The sequence below is a fragment of the Dermacentor albipictus genome, chromosome 7, assembly GCF_038994185.2.
Source record: "Dermacentor albipictus isolate Rhodes 1998 colony chromosome 7, USDA_Dalb.pri_finalv2, whole genome shotgun sequence".
In the NCBI taxonomy this organism is placed as follows: Eukaryota; Metazoa; Arthropoda; class Arachnida; order Ixodida; family Ixodidae; genus Dermacentor; species Dermacentor albipictus.
Genome location: NC_091827.1, coordinates 125,172,823 through 125,188,934, shown reverse-complemented (window position 1 = coordinate 125,188,934; position 16,112 = coordinate 125,172,823). Strand labels below are relative to the sequence as shown.

At 43.7% G+C, this 16,112-nt stretch overlaps 1 protein-coding gene across 1 annotated transcript in view; it reads left to right on the top strand.

Annotated features, from left to right (window-relative positions):
* The first annotated feature begins 225 nt into the window (after positions 1-225).
* norpA (no receptor potential A) overlaps positions 226-16,112 on the top strand; it is a 317,605-nt gene continuing 301,718 nt past the window's right edge. The window contains exon 1 of the mRNA XM_070522685.1: positions 226-842. The gene's annotated coding sequence lies outside the window, so the exon portion shown is untranslated. The remainder of the gene's footprint in view (positions 843-16,112) is intronic.

Here is a 16,112-nt window from a genome sequence, read left to right as displayed (position 1 = left end):
CTGTAAATTAATCAAAGGGCAGCTCTACGTGGCCTTCGCTCACGGAACCGTACGAATAAACATGGATCGTTTTCCTCATCACGACTGCGCATGGCTCACTCGTGGAGGCCAGAGGTCAACCGCTCAGTTCAAATATGCGCGGTGAAGCGCGCGCCGGGCAATTAGAGAGAGGATGAAAGCGTGCTCGGCAGTTTCGTTTTCTTATTCGTTTGGCGCTCAACCGCGTTTCTTCAAGGGATGCAAAAGATAGCGCCAACCTTTCCTTTCTCGTTACGAACCACTTCTCTCTTTTATTCATCGCAACAGGTATACAGTCTCGACTCGAAGAAAGAGCCAAGTCGGCGACGCTTTGCGAGTGTAGAGAACCTGCCTTCCACCTTCGCTACGAGGAGTAGGGTCTTCACAAGCCCCTCATACTCGAACTGCTTGCGGCTGGTTCGCAAGTCGCCACTGCAGCTCCAAATATCTTCTTCGGCGCTTATCTGTCCTACAGTGCGCTACAATAGCGTGCGAACGTTCTTGTACAGGTTCACATTCCCAAAAGCTTCGCCGCAACCTGCACCACCAGCGGTTGCGACTAATTAGATCATCGCTGCGACCTTGCCAACCCCACCCTCTAACGACATAAGCCCTGAGGTATCGGACCGTTGCGGTTGAGAAAGTGGATGCGGCGAGCGTGACGTGCGAGCAGTACAAGCAAGGGACCAGCAGCAGCGCACCTGCGGAGAACGCGCTCGCGGGCGCCATCAGCCCCATCGTCATTTCACGCGCGGCAGCGGCGACGCTCCCTTCGGCACTGCGGCAAAGACGGCCCGAGCCAGCGGCAGCGACCCGCCAAGCAGGTGAGTGCGACGCCTTTGCAGTGTGTATTTCTCGCATTCTAACCAGCGCCCCTCGCTGCGCCCGTCCGGCCGCGATCGGAGTGGCCGAACGGGTTTTTTTGCATCCCTCGGAACAGCGCCGCTCGGGTCCTCCCCGCGGGAAGATGCGTTCCCTTCCCTTCGCTCCTTTCGGGCTGTGGGCCGACCATTCCCCCCACCCCTGGAGGTGCGCGCTGCCTCTCCGCTGTCGTGGTGCACAAGCAGCGCGGCCGAAAATCGGCGACGATGTCCGCGCGCAGCCTGCTTGCCACGCGCGGCAACCGCCGTTTGTTTACGTCCCTTGCCGGATGATTGATTCACGGGCGCACCCAGCTGCGTCCGAGCCAAGTGATGTGCGTTTTTGTTTTGCAGTCCGCCCGGACGAAATTTTCCGCGGCCGGAGGACGTAATGCGCGCATTCTCTGATACGGATCCCAGTAAAGAGCCTCCCACGGTCCCTGACCGTGAGTCGGGACACGCTGTCCTGCGGTTTTGAACATGTCGTTGCACCTCTAATCCGCGCTCGTTTTCGGATGCCCGCGGCGCAGGTGCCCCCGCGCGCATTCTTGGCGGCCACAAATGTTTTTGTTTGAGAAGGCGGCCGTTAGAGGCTTTGCTCAGAACATACATCTTCGTTTCGTTTGATTCCTCTTGTCCTTGTCGCGCTGGAAGGGAGCCGTGCTATCTAACGATATGCCGCTGCTCTGTAATTAGCGACGATGACGCCGAAGGATTCTCGAGAAGGAACTAGCGCACGCGGCTTGCAGCGGTTTCGGTCCATGTGGAACCATCGTGTGTGTTCCGGTAACATCGACGGGGCGCGCGGCTTGTAATGTTGGAAACATCGCGTGCCGCGAGGGAGTGCCAGGTACACCGTCGTACTGTCACGTCAAGTGTGGCGCCGCGCGTCCGTCTCACCTCTGGACCATTTCGCATAATATGTGCGCCGCGTGCTGAACGTCATCCGGCGTTCCGTCTTTCGTCGCCCGTATCGATCACGACGAGCGCCTGTTTACGGCCCATGTAGGACGTACGCTTTGAACGACTTTCTAGAAATGAGCGAGAAGGAAAGGGGTTAACTGAAGGGCCCGATTTTTATTAGTCATATCATAAGAAGCCAACAAACACTGACACCAAGGATAACATAGGAGAAATTACTTGTACTTTATAAGTGAAATAAAGAAACGATAAATTAATTGAAATTGAAGTGGATGGAAAAACAACTTGCCGCAGGTGGGAACCGAACCCACAACCTTCGCATGTGTTTGTTGACTTCTTATGATATTTCTATAAATTAGGGGTTTGGTATTTGTAGAGCAGACGAGGCGTTTTCGCCATCCAGATGCAATGCAGTGGAACCGATAGGGCAGCTGCCTTCCTGCCAGGTGATATTTATTTTCCAGGGGATCTAGTTAAGCCTGTTTAAGCGTGTACGCAGACATCTCAGGCAGTGTCGGGTATACTTTTGTATTGGGTCCAGAATTCCTTAGACATTTAGAACGTGCATTTGGTGCTGGATTGAAGCTCATTCACCACTATGCTGTTGAATATAAAGTAACCTCCTGTGCTGTGCTGGCACAGCTTTTAACAGAAATTTTATTCATAAAAGCCTCAAGCTGGAGTGCTAGAGGGTAGGCTAGATGGACACCAGCTTCTAAAATTTTCACTGCCGCTAAAGTCCCTGTGAGTCGAATGTTACTCTTGATAACATTAACCCTTCATATATAAATTATGAAAATAGATTCGGTCTCCTTAAATTGCTGTGTGGTGAAGTGTTGTGCTGGACATTGCAAGATACAAACTGGGCCATTAAAAAGCTGTTGGCCCAAGTGCGAGTATGCTGTCGCAGAGACTGGTCTTATGAATTTGTAGATGGCATGTAAAATGATGAGCTCTTTAGTGGCAAAAATATAATGTTCAAATTGTTTGCAACACTAAAAAAATTTGTTGATTCCACACAGCTCTCCATTATTGCTGGAATATAGTACAGCAGCTAATGTCACTTGTGTTTTCATGATGATTGTATCACTAATGCTTGAACACTATGCCTGCCTGAAAATTTCTAGTGCCTATTTATTGTTTCACCATAGAGAAAGGTGGGCATCATCTGCAGTATAAGTTCCCCTCAAAGAACAAGGTGTTAGTCCACGTGTCATATTGACGTGTATAAATTAAGTGCCATGAATTGTCTTTGCCAGACTGCAGGGGAGGGTATTCTGTGAAGGCTCACTCACACTAGGCCGATTCAACACCAATTTCGGTCTGCCGACTCTCCGCAATGTTTTTTCCCTTTGGGTCGGCGCCAACAATCTGCCGACGGTCGGCGGAGAGCTCCGAGTCGGTACAGTGTGACAGAGGCACTGAGACGAAGGTAAAAAATACTGTCACCGGCAGTCAGCAGACGCAAATCAGTGTTGGATCAGCTTAGTGTGAGTGAGTCTTAAGTCTCAGACTTCGCCTGCTGTTGAAGTGTTGATTGGTTGGGCTGGGGTACCAGCAAGAAAAAAACAGGCACTCCTAGCCAGTCTCCTTCTCGCTGGTTCAGCTCCAGCCAGTCAGCGGCAGTTGAAATGGACAGTCCAATAGGTGGCTAATTACAGAACACCCTTCTGTTGTCTAGCCCTCATGGCTTGCATGTGCTAGCACGTTATGCTGTAATACACAATACAAAAAACTGATAATTAGGTTAATTTGTAGTGGTTGGCAGTGCAACACAAGCAAGGACATTTCATGGTCAGCTCTGCAGCTCTACTAACAATGTCTCTGTTAAATGACATTGCACGTATGTACAGGACGGAATGAAGAAAAGGCAACAAAAAAAAACCTGGGGTAATCACTGCCTAAAGCATTTACTTACAACCTGCCGATCCAGCAGAGCCTAATCTCTCACACTGCAGCAAGTACATTTGAATATTCAATTTGTGAAGGGTATCACCTCTGCCACACAGATGAAAGGTACTTGTTGTGAAAGCACATAAACCCACAAATGTAACATGCAACAAACAAAAATTAATTAACAGTGATTTTTCTTTCTTTCTATGTGTTTCCTTTTTTTTCTCTCTCAGTCTTTTTCACTTGCCAGAATGACTGCTGTACATCCGGCTGTCCCTTATGCCCAGTTCCATAACCAGAAATAATTCCTGATCACTTAGGTTCACAGGTGGTTGACTGAAGCTTAACAGTGTGCCCTCCTTTGGATTTGTCTTCCTTATGTCTACCAGCACAGTAGCATTGCTGCTAAGCAGGATTGTGCCCGTCCTGCTTCATTACTTGCCCTTGCTTATATTACACTTCCATTGTTATCACAAACATACAGTAAATGCAAAATAAAACATGCTGATCAAATTTGTGTCAAGTGAAAACCAGGCTTCATGTTGAAGATCATCGGTATAATTGGTCATCACGATATCAGCACTACTTTTCTCATTTTAGCAGGCACAGAACTTTCTGTAGGCATCAGAGTACTCTTGCATTGTACAACATATGTTATGATTTCAAGTATTGTTATATATAGTGAGCTCTTTCTTTTTCAGATTTTTTTGTTTCAGTGGTTTCCAACTTTATATGTCATATACCTTCTTACTCATATATAAGTTGTGGACCCTTGTGAAATTTTTTCTTTTACATTTCACCCAGGAACATGCAAAGAAGAAATGAACAGTTGGGCATAGATCTACTGTCAGGAGTAAGGCAGTATATGTAATTTTCAGTCTGCAGCCAGTTAGGTGGCTGCAAAAATTTATTTTATTTTATTCTCATTTTAAACTACCTGCACACTGCTCCGACTTACTGTCATAAACAGCTCATTAGAATGGGGAAGTGGGCAGTAGGGGTTGTAGGGTTACAAGTGCCCCATGACTTGATCACTTAGCAGAAACAAAGTTGCAAGTCTATTCCTTGTGTAGTAATAAAAAGCCACGGATGCGGTTGACACACAGGTCAAGCTACAAGTCTTCTTGAATATGCCAATCCTGTTTCTTTACTTTTTTTCCCATGAGAGAATGCTGCTTCACTGTCTCATCATCATAAGCCCGTTTTGCAATGTCCACCTCCATACTCTGCTTCTAATTTCTTATAAACTGATCAGTGTGAGCACATAGTCATTAGCATACAAGCATGCTTTGTAAGTCAATCCTTCAACTATATGATTTATAAAAATTAGCAAGAACATCAGAATCACAAGATCTATATTTTGGCAAACTGCTGTTGTTGGTCATTAAAGAAAAACAGGCGTAATAGGGATAAAATTCCTACTGCAGGCTGGAAAACAAACAAACAAATGAGTCACTGCTGTTTTTGCTGGTCTACACAGCAACAAGTGCTGATGGTAACTGGCACTGTGTGCACAAAGGAAATTAGTTTTATCGGCTGAAAGATGCATTGTATTTAACTACAAAACAGTTCAAGGAAAATGCACTTGTGGGCTGACAGGATTTCCTATATTATTTTATTTTATTCTTCAAAAATTGGTACATGAATCACTGTGACCTAGCTGCAGGAGCTGCATTTTGGTGGAGGTAGCAGTGCAAATGTGCTTGTGTGTAGATTTAAGGGTACATTGATGAACACCAGATGGGCAGGACTAATTTGGAATCTTCCACTACGACCTCTCTCTTGTCAGATGTGTAGCTTTTGAATGTTGGACAGACACTAAAGGGAAAAATTATTTGAGTGGTATCTGTAAATTACCCTTCTACAATTAAAAAAAAAAACAGCCACTCTTGCTATCGGAAGTTCAGTGAGGCAGAAATTATGCAAAAAGGAAAGAGCAGATGGTGGAACGGCCTTGAAGTTCTCATACGAGCTTGCCCTAATGTCGTGGATATCGATGTCATCTGCTCAAACCTCATTAATTTTTTATCAGTATAGTAGGACTACATTTTATTTCAGTAGATCTCATGATTGAACTTAGCAAGCTTGGAATAATTCTTACTGAGTCACGATGGTCAAAATAGGAAAAAAAAGATATTTCAAAATATGTGATGCCCTAGCATGTTGGCACTGAAGTTTTAATATGAAATTTTTAAAAATGGAAGTAGGACTTTCATTGTCTCTTTTGATAATCAACCAATCACTGCAAAACCATGTGTCTTTAGTGTCCGTTCAGAGCCTCGCCAATCATTTTATGAATGTATTTGGCTTCAGTTACAGTTCAACTTCAGTTGGTCTTTCTGCTGTGAATACACAAATGGAGCAAAGAAAAGTTGTAGTTTCAGATAGATCAGGTACTAGAAGCCAATTCAGTTTGATGTAGTTGCATTGTGTTTAAGTGTATGCAATGCTAAAAATGCCAAGGACTGCATTGGGATTTCTTTACTAGGCAATGCTGCTGCTCTAATGTCTTGACATGTACAAGTGTGAAGCACTGCATAAACATTCACTAGAAGGAAACTAGGGCAAGCTCAGCAGCTGCGAAGGAGTCCACTGTAGCTGTTGGGGCTGAAGGCAGTTGGGCAGGTGAGGAGACCTCGTACTAGGAAGATCCCCTCTTGTAATATTGTTACAGTAATATTCCTCTAAAGGAGCATCGACGAAGAAGGCGCTTTTGATCTGGCGTGTACATTCGCCCATATGATTCAGTGCTTGCTCTCCTTGTAAATATATTGTAAATGCGTTTCCCTGTTGTGTCTGGGTCTACGTAATATCTTGGCGAAGATGCAGAGGGTCTGATGCAAGATGGAGCTCTGCAGCAGTTGCCACTCTAGGCATGTCTTCCGGCAGTGAAACTGCATCAACAGCCATGCCAGCCATCATCCTGGCTCTATCCTGTGATCCTGGGACATTTTCTGGTGCTGATGGTGATGATGTTGACAACTGGATTCGACTTGTGAGTGCGTAAGCGCACAGTATACGTAGGACCCGACCTTGATGCTGGTGAGCATATTTTATCTAAAGGGAACTGCGAAGGCCTGGTTCGATAACAACGAAGAGGAGTTCACAAGCCGGAGCGTATTTAAGACAAAACTTCGGGAGTTCTTTGGCCAACCTGCAGGCTGCCAGCGTTCCGCCGAGAAAGAAATTGCCATGCATGTGCATCTACCGAGTCTACTGGTTGTACCGGGACACTGACTGTTTGTCTCGCAATCCTGTGGTTCCATCTGAAGCCTCCGATGGTGCGCTTGCGTGTGTACTCGTGCTCTCCACTTTTGAGCCACGTCCGTGATGTGATCAACAGTGCCATGATCCCATCTTAGGTGAGCTTATTCAGAAGCTGGATTCTCCAGCATCCAATCCATCCCTTCGCCTCTTCGTGCTTAAAGATGGCACATTATATCGCCACAATGTCCACCCGCATGGACATGAACTGCTGCTTGTCCTTCCCACATATCTGCGCTTGAGCATTCTCGGCCAGCTCCATGACACCACACCCGCTGGTCATCTTGGAGTTTCCCGGACCTACGATCGCATTCGGTATCGCTTCTTTTAGCCCTGTCTTTACCGCTTCGTTCGTCACTACGTTGCTGCATGTTACCCGTGCCAGTGCCAAAAGAAACTACTTATGCCTCCTGCTGGCCTCCTTCAGCCCCTTGACATCCCATCTGAACCCTTCTTCTGAGTTGGTCTTGATCTGTTCAGTTCTTTCCTTGCCTCTACTGCTGGCAACAAATGGATTGCCATTGCTACACAGACCACACCACCCGATATGCAATTACACATGCTCTCCCTACCAGTTGGGCAGCGGACGTCACTGATTTCCTGCAACGTGATGTCATCTTGCATCATAGAGCCCCTTGAGAACTCCTGAGTGTGGCGCTGCTTTTTCTCCAGAGCTATCAATGACCTGCTTCACTCCTGCATGACAAAACACAAATTTACTATGGCTTGCCACCCACAAACAAACGGCTTGACTGAACGATTCAGTGGGATGCTAACTGACATGCTTTCTATGCTTGTTTCTTCTGACCATCAAGACTGGGACAGTGCATTGCCCTTCGTTACATTTGCCTACAATTACTCCCGTCATGATACCGCTGGTTTTTCACCCTTTCATCTTCTGTTTGGCCACCACCCAACGCTACCTTTTGACACTATCATTCCAGCTGCTGACCATTTGCGCCCTGATTACGCCCGCAATGCAATTTCCAAAGCTTACAAGGCACACCATATTGCTCGCCATCGCCTTACAGCATTGCAAGACCACCAGAGGCACCACTATGACTCCTGTCAAGTGTTATCTATACCCCGGGCGCCTTTGTGCTTCTGTGGACTCTGACTCGGCATATCAGACTCTCTGAAAAATTGCTTTCCCGGTACTCCGAACCCTACCATGTCTTAAGATGTGTAACAGATGTCACTCACGCGATTGGCCCACCTCAAATCTACCTCTTCCTTCATTTTTCCGCCTACAGACGTTGTTCACATATCCAGCCTTAAACTTTACCGCTCCCATACACCATAGCAAGCACCGTGCCGGTGATTCAGCAACTGGAGGTCATGTTACGGTAATATTCCTCTAGAAGTGCATGGACAAAGATGATGCTTTTGAGCTGGCACGCGCATTCGACCATATGGCTCAGTGCTTGCTCTCCTTGTAAATATATTGCAAATACGTTTCCCTGTTTTGTCAGCCTCCATGTAACAATATTGTAAATGTTATTTGTAATACTTCAAGTCTCAATGTTGCCGATGCAGGCAACATTGAAAACAACTGTAGAACAACATTGAGAACTACTCTACGTACAGTGGTGCCTAAAGGTAATAAACAGCACATACTCATGGCACAGATGGAAATCCTACATTAAGTGTAGCAAGAATTAGTGGCAATTTATAGTTAAACATTTCGGCTTGGTAGATAACAAGAAGCATGGTACTGTACATTGTCATTGTAATTCTTGCCATACTTGATATTAACAAATCTGAACCCCTCTGCTTTGTGTGCAGGAAGTGCAGGCACATTGATAGGCCAGTGCTACCAACTGAGACCATTTATCTAGAGTTCGAATATTAATGAATTACTTGGATAGCTGGAAGCCTTGGTGCATCTTAGCAGTGTCCTAGGCACGTAAGGAACATAACATAAAGGCAGAAGAATGGCGCCAGGCTTCACGGCGAAATCTAGGTCAGGTGCAGGGTGAAGACCTGTAACAGCAGAAGAATACACAGCGGGTCGAGTGTGGGGCTTCCCTGCTTGGGGTTTGGGAAAGGAAACCCTTCTGCTGACTCACTCAGTAGAACGACTAAAACTGGATCGCATTCAAAGGTTGCACCAAACAGGATGACACAGCACCTACAAGGATTTACTAGACATGTTGTTGGTGTGAAGTATGGTGTATGAAGCAAGCCAACCGGAAAGACATAGAGAAGCTGTCAGGCAAGAGCAGTGACCAAAGTGTGAGGGAATTATTGGAAACTTTTCACATAAGAAAGAAAGGGTCTGCTTGTATTATGGACACATATATACGTTGCTTTCTTCAAAAGGCAGCTTGTGACAATGTGATTCTTTGTTACACATTCTCTGTACTGTGTGCTATGTGTGCATGAGCGTCTTAGTTTTGTATCTGGGTCCACTGCTAAAAAGTTGGTAGTTGACACTTCTTTGAGTCTTTCCAGTTATCTGGCTTCATGTCCTGTACTTTGTGCTAAGAACAACACTTATAGTAAACCTAAACACCAACTTGCCCTAGAACAAGTTCACATGGAAGGGCGGCGGGTGATATTCTTACAGGGCAGTATCTTAGGATATTACCTAGAGGGAGATCTGGTGGTAATGTCCATGTGAATTTTGTAGTCTTCCATCATGGGAATATGGGTTTGGCTTGTATTAAACATAGTTTGGTCTTAGACAGGGTCACAGCTGTGCTGATAAAGTTTTCTAGGTATAAACTCTTCATAAAAGACCTTGGTTCTCCTGCATTACATCGTACAGCATTGGTTCCTCACATCTGAGACGAGAATTAACATTTTACATTTTGCACCCCTCACTGCCTAACTGCACTTAAGGAATCAATCTAAAACAAAGCATCTCACATTATCCCCTCTCAATACTTAAGTCAGTAGTATTTCATTAAAACAGTCACGTGGCTTGCCTTCAATTGCATTGTGCCATGTCATCTTGCACCTTTGCCAGCTTCATTCTTTTTCTATTGCCTGAAGTCGCACGATATGCTGTTAAAGCCACAGTTCAGAATAATGCCCAACCTTAATACTTAGCCAGATAATAATAACATGTGTAAATTGTCACACATTGCTTCTCGGCCAATCAGCTAAAATCAATTTGTCACACGTCAGCTGTAAACACATACTTTTTGCCCTTTGCAGTAGTGTGGAATGCTCTTTTTGATCACAGTCACGTGCATAGACCACAAAATATTCAGAGGAAAACTACCTACCTGGTGTGCATAGCTTCATACACACTGCTCCTGAACTGATGCACTGCACAAACTCTAGGAAACATATCACGTAATAGTTCTGCAGAAAACCGCAAGGTGCAGAGAAGTAATTAATTAAGGGAAAATGAAACATCTACCCAATCGTCCCGGACCAGGACGAATTTTTCTTCAACTGCGAATATTTTTTCGAGCAACCTGTATGGGCTTCTTTGTAGCGATTTCTACGATTGGGTAGATGTTTCATTTTCCCTAAATAATTACTTCTCTCCACCTTGCGGGTTTCCACAGAACTATAACGTGAAACTCTTGTCTTTGCTTCGAGTTGTTGACAAATTCGACTTCGCCCTGCCATCTGCTAGCTGCCTGATTAGCTCAGATGGTAGAGCGGCTGCCCCAGTAAGGTGGTGGTCCCAGGTTTGAGTCCTGGACCAGGACAAATTCTTCTTCAACTGCAAGGCTTTTCTTTCGAGGAACCTGTATGGGTTTCTTTTGTAGCAATTTCTACGATTGGGTGGATGTCTCATTTTTCCCTAAATTAGCTAGGAAACATACCTACTTACTGAATTTCTTGTTTTCCAAGTTTGTCTTTACCCTCTGAACTTGTTTTCAGCGTACGGATATTTAGCTTTGACAGTTGTTTGCTTTTACATTTCTCATAACTATTGCAACTGCATTTCCGTTATATGTTCTCTAAATTCTTGAGAGTATCCTGATGTTACAGGCTTTTTGACATCCCCCTCCTCCCCACCCTTTGATAATGTATTTGACGCCTTAAGGGAGAAATAAGTGAAACAGTATGTCAGGTATAATGCAAAGGACAGAAAGACAGTGCAGACCCAGTTTTGAGCTCGTAGCTATTGTCTAGAGCATGTAAGCAGTTGTGTATTATATATACGTAGCTATTGTCTAGAGCATGTAAGCAGTTGTGTATTATAGTAATGGAATAGGTGCCACATGAAGAGAAACAAGTCAAGTATGGCAGAAAATTAGATGTCCATACAAGTCATAAGTTCACAGGAAGACCAGCAGATGTCTCCGAAGTCAATATTGTCTCCATTGAGGCCTGACAAAGTCTAGTCCTCTTTTCAAAACTTTGACTCTAGAGACATTTCTTGTTCAACCACTGTCGATCACAGAGAACTAAACGTTGTGATGAGATTAGGAAAGTTGTGAGCAAAATCTGAATCATTGTATTACACATAGGTAAAGTGATCCACATACAGATGTTATATGCAGGAGGAGGAGGGCGATAGTCAGACTGAGGTCCTACAACATCCAATTTAAAGAGAATGGAGTCTACTGTTTGGTTGCTGTAGATAGCTAAGAGAGGCATTTGACCTGCAGTGGACATGAAAAGGGCTGATGATGCGAGGGATGATCTTGCCTGTATCTTTGTTAGCCCATGGGATGGATGGGGGGTTTTGTGTGAGAAGCATGAAAGATGAGTGGAGGCACTGATTGATTAGCTTGGCTTTCACTGGTGCTCTTTCTTGGCAGCAGTGTGCAACCTTGCTATGCTTAGGGGGCGAAGCTTCTTTGGAAACTGTCATTAGAATAATTCTTCTCATGCTTATCAGAAACAAGTCCTCTGTCTGTGCGTTGAATGTGAGCATAACCGCAGCATGTTCAAAGCCTACCACTGACTGTCATGGTTCAGTATGTGGGAGAGTGGAAGTGCAGGCAGAACACATTTGTTAGGAGGACCTCATGAATACATAGGTTGTAAGTGACTGTGAACATACGTAACTACAGTGCCATACACACTATAGTGATGGAAACATAGTTGCACTGAGCAAGTGACACTGCAGATCACTCGGGATTTAAAATCTAGAAAGAGCCCAGAATTTAACTGCACTTTATAGGCAGCTGTAGGCAAACCTGCGGGAAAATTTGATTGCAGTACAAGGTAAAGACTTGTGCTTAGAGGTCCCCATCATATCTCCAGTGGGCTGGCACCTCTGAATACCATTTGGCCTGCTCTCAAGTCTTGCATTAAAAAAAGAAGAAAGTCTGTGTGACAAATTCTGACACCAGTATTCCTGCCTCTTCTTGGATATCTCAGCTTTTTACATATCGATCTCCTTGTGACTGCTTTTAAATCCAAATGCTTCATAATTCTCTGGGCTTGCCTCGTCTATTGAGAGTGGAAGGAAATTATACTTTATTAAAATATGCTCAGTCATTTCCCTGGCTTACATGCAACAGTGACAAAGGTAATCTACTTTATCAAACTTGTTACTATACAGCACTTCATTTGCAAGCATCCAGCCCTACCACTGGAAAGCAAGGCACTCTTGTTGGAGTTGTCAAAAATGATTGTTTTCTAACACCTTCAAATTGAATGTCCCCAACTGCAGTAAATTATGGGATCGATGTACATTTGTGGATAGCTCCAGATTAATTTTTACCTCCTGGAGTTCTTTAATGTGTACCTACTGAGTGCATGACCATGTTTGCATTTTGCCCCCATCAAAATGCAACGAACCCACAGCTTCCATAATGGTGCGGCAGAGCTATAACCTTCACTTATTTCTGCATCTTGGTTGCTCCCTTGTAAACCCTCTCGTAATTTCTTACTTTTTAAAAATTTTACTTAGCTATCTTAGGCTTGTCATGCTTCACTTTAGCAGCTGTATTCACTTGCAAGCCACCATGCTATTCTTCACACTGCAGTGGTACAGGCACTGAATGCCCACAGCACTCATTGGTCCTCCACTAGTAGGGGTGTTGGAATATTAGAAAATTTTGATTATCAGATCAAATAAGGCCCTATTGGATTCAGTCTTCAAATTGAATAATCGGTATTTGTAAACGTGAATATTTTTCGAACAATTTTTAAGTAGTTTAAATCCTCTAGTGTGTGCACTCAAATAAAAAATCTGAGCAGGAGTGCCATAAATTTTCACCTTGGCAGCCATAGCAGGCAAAAGAATGCAGGCCCTCCTGTAATCAAGAGTAGTTGTAAGCATGAAATGGCTACCAGCAAAGCAGATTGGTTGGAGTAATTAGGACAGTTGCTCACATCCATCTCACAATCATCCACGGCACACGACGCTGCTGGCCTGGTCACACAGCGTGGTGCCATCTCTCGAGAGAAGGAGGCGGTGCAAAAACCGCACTGCGAAATCTAGGACCGCTGGCATTGAAAGAGCACAAACAACCCTGTCTCAGTGCCGAAAGATGACAATCAAGTGTGTGGTGCACTGTATCTGCCTTTTGAACATCACTATTGGAAATGACAGATAAAACTTCAACGTACTAGAAGTTACAGCTTGAGTGATATTGTGAACCAACATTGAAAGGAAGTCGGAAGCAATACTATTGGTAACTTGTTTGGACAGTAACTAGTGCATGTAATGCGGTCCTGTGCAAAGGGTTCGAGGCCAGAGACCGCATTTTCTAAAGTTTTGGCTGGTTGCCCAGATGTTCACGTCAGAGTGCCAAGATAATGGCTCCAGATTTTGGCTCAAGGTCACTTGAAGGTCACTGACAATGGGAGCTAACAGCATATCATGCTTAAAGAAAGAAAAATTAGAAGTTACATATATAGCAGAGCCACTGTACATTACTCGGGGAGCCAGACCTTTTATTCTGAATCTGGATTCTCTGAAGAATTCCGGGTATGCAAGCTAAGTGCCTTTTTGTTTTGTATGCTCTATTTCGACTTTTAAGAAACACTGTTTCATAACTTGCAACAGTATGACAGAAAATTGCTAACATTGTGAATACTAGGATATGAATATCATTCTATGTTCATGATGAAAATGACTGCTTTTTATTCAAAAAGTAGTCGATACTTGATTTGGTCTCAAAAATTAATATTCCCACACCCCTGTTTGTCTATATATTTCTACTATGGCTAAGCTTCATGCTGAAGCTTAGTCTTTTACCTCCCAAATGTTGGGTACTTCATGTCTCCTCGGATTGTTTTACTGTATTTGTTTTACTGCCAAAAACCCTATTCTTGACTTCAAGGCTAGAATTCCTGCCTGATCCCAGCCATACTTCAGCATTCAGTGACCTACCATTGCAGCCTTGTACATTACGCTAATTACTTCGTATTTGTATCACATGCTTTCTGACAGCAACATTGTTACTTTCGTTACTTTTTTTCTCCACTCTTTTTTGCAGTCTTCCCGTATTCATCCATGCACTGAAATGTTTGCATGCTTTGACTATAGGTAATTGTGATCACTAAAACATAATTGTGTTGCCATCATCTTTATACCGTTAGCATTTTTTTCTTTGAACAAATGTTTCAAGATATTGTGGGTGGCAGATTACATGATGTCACCTCCCCAGGTAGCTTGCTTGAAGGCTTAGAGTTCACTTGCATGACATATATTGGAATTGTAAATTAGCTAATTAACAGTATTGTTACAGTAACTCGGGCATTATACTAACTAATTAGGTAATTAGTCATTCACTTTGGGGCACGTGTAATTGCAGAAATGAAGCTGGGTGGTATCTAGGTCTATTTAATGGAAGTCAAAATACTAACACCAGTTTCAAGTTATTTGTTCCTGACATGTTCTACAAAATTCATTGGCATTACAGTTAGTTTCCTCCCAGAGTTCATGGAGGGAGCCCTTTGAGAAACTAGTAACTTATGTATTTCGTAACACGTATTTAAGATGGATTCTGAACTCCCAAGATTGCTTTTTGAAGTCTCGAGACTCGTGCCACTTTCGAGTGATGTGAGGGCCGTGATTTTTGTAAAATTGACATGAATTTATTGGTACTAGGCTTCAATTTGGCTAAATGCAACATGTGCTCTAAAGGTTAGTAATTAAAAAGCTTCATAGCCTTTCAACTTTTTCCTAACTTTTTTTTTTAGCTTTAGGTAGTGCAACAAAGGCAAAAAAAAAAAGAGTGAATTTACAAGACATGCACTTTGCTTTTTTATATCATGTTTATTTTGATGTATTGCTTTTAGCAGTTTCTGTTGTACTTAAAGGGACACTAAAGGGAAAAATGATTCCTTCTGCATCAGTAAATTACCTTTCTACAACACCAAAAACACCACTCTTACAACGATAACACGTTTGGTAAGCCAGAAAAAGCGCAAGAACGAAATACGGGTGGCGACGCCTACTGAAGTTCCCGCACCTGGTGGCTGTGACGTCATCGGTTTTTATGGCATCTTATAGGGCCTGCTAATTATATATAGCGGTACAGATTGACTACATTGTGTTCTAAAGGAACCAAATCTTAAACATGGCAAGTTTCGGGAACCTTTACTCAGCCGACGCTGCCCAAATGCGAAAACATATTTTGGAATCCCTGACGTCACGCTCACGTACAAGCAGTGGGGTTTCGGCGCGAAATTCAAATACTGATACTTGGACCTTCATTTTCTCACGTAATAATCAAACTATCTTTTTGAAATGACTGCCTGCAGGGTTCTGAAACAATGCTTCATTAGTCTAAACTGATTTTTTGTTTCGCTTTAGTGTCCCGTTAAGCATTTGACTTTCATTAATGAAATTCAGTTGTGAGAAATAACAGTGGCTTTCCAGCTAGTTTACTCTATTGTCTTATCATGCTACCTCAATCAATTATGAATCCACTGCAATATTACCACGTTACTGTATTGCAAGTAAAAAGTTTATTGATGAAGTTTTTGAACATTGCACATTGTTGGCCAGTATTTTCAGTTTTCAAGTTAGCCACCTGCTGAGGCAGGGTTGCACTTTCTTATGCAAATGAGTTTTAAACAATTCCATTTTGGGTTAGAAACAACAAACCAGTGTCATAGCCAGAAATTTTTTCACCCTCTTCACCATGGAAAGTGGAGGGGGGGGGAAAGAGGCTGTCCTGGCAGATTGTATACTAATAGGAATCGAAAGGGGGAGGGGGGGCATGGCCAGTGTAACGCTCCCCCCGGCGACACCACTACAACAAACACTATCCCATAATGCCC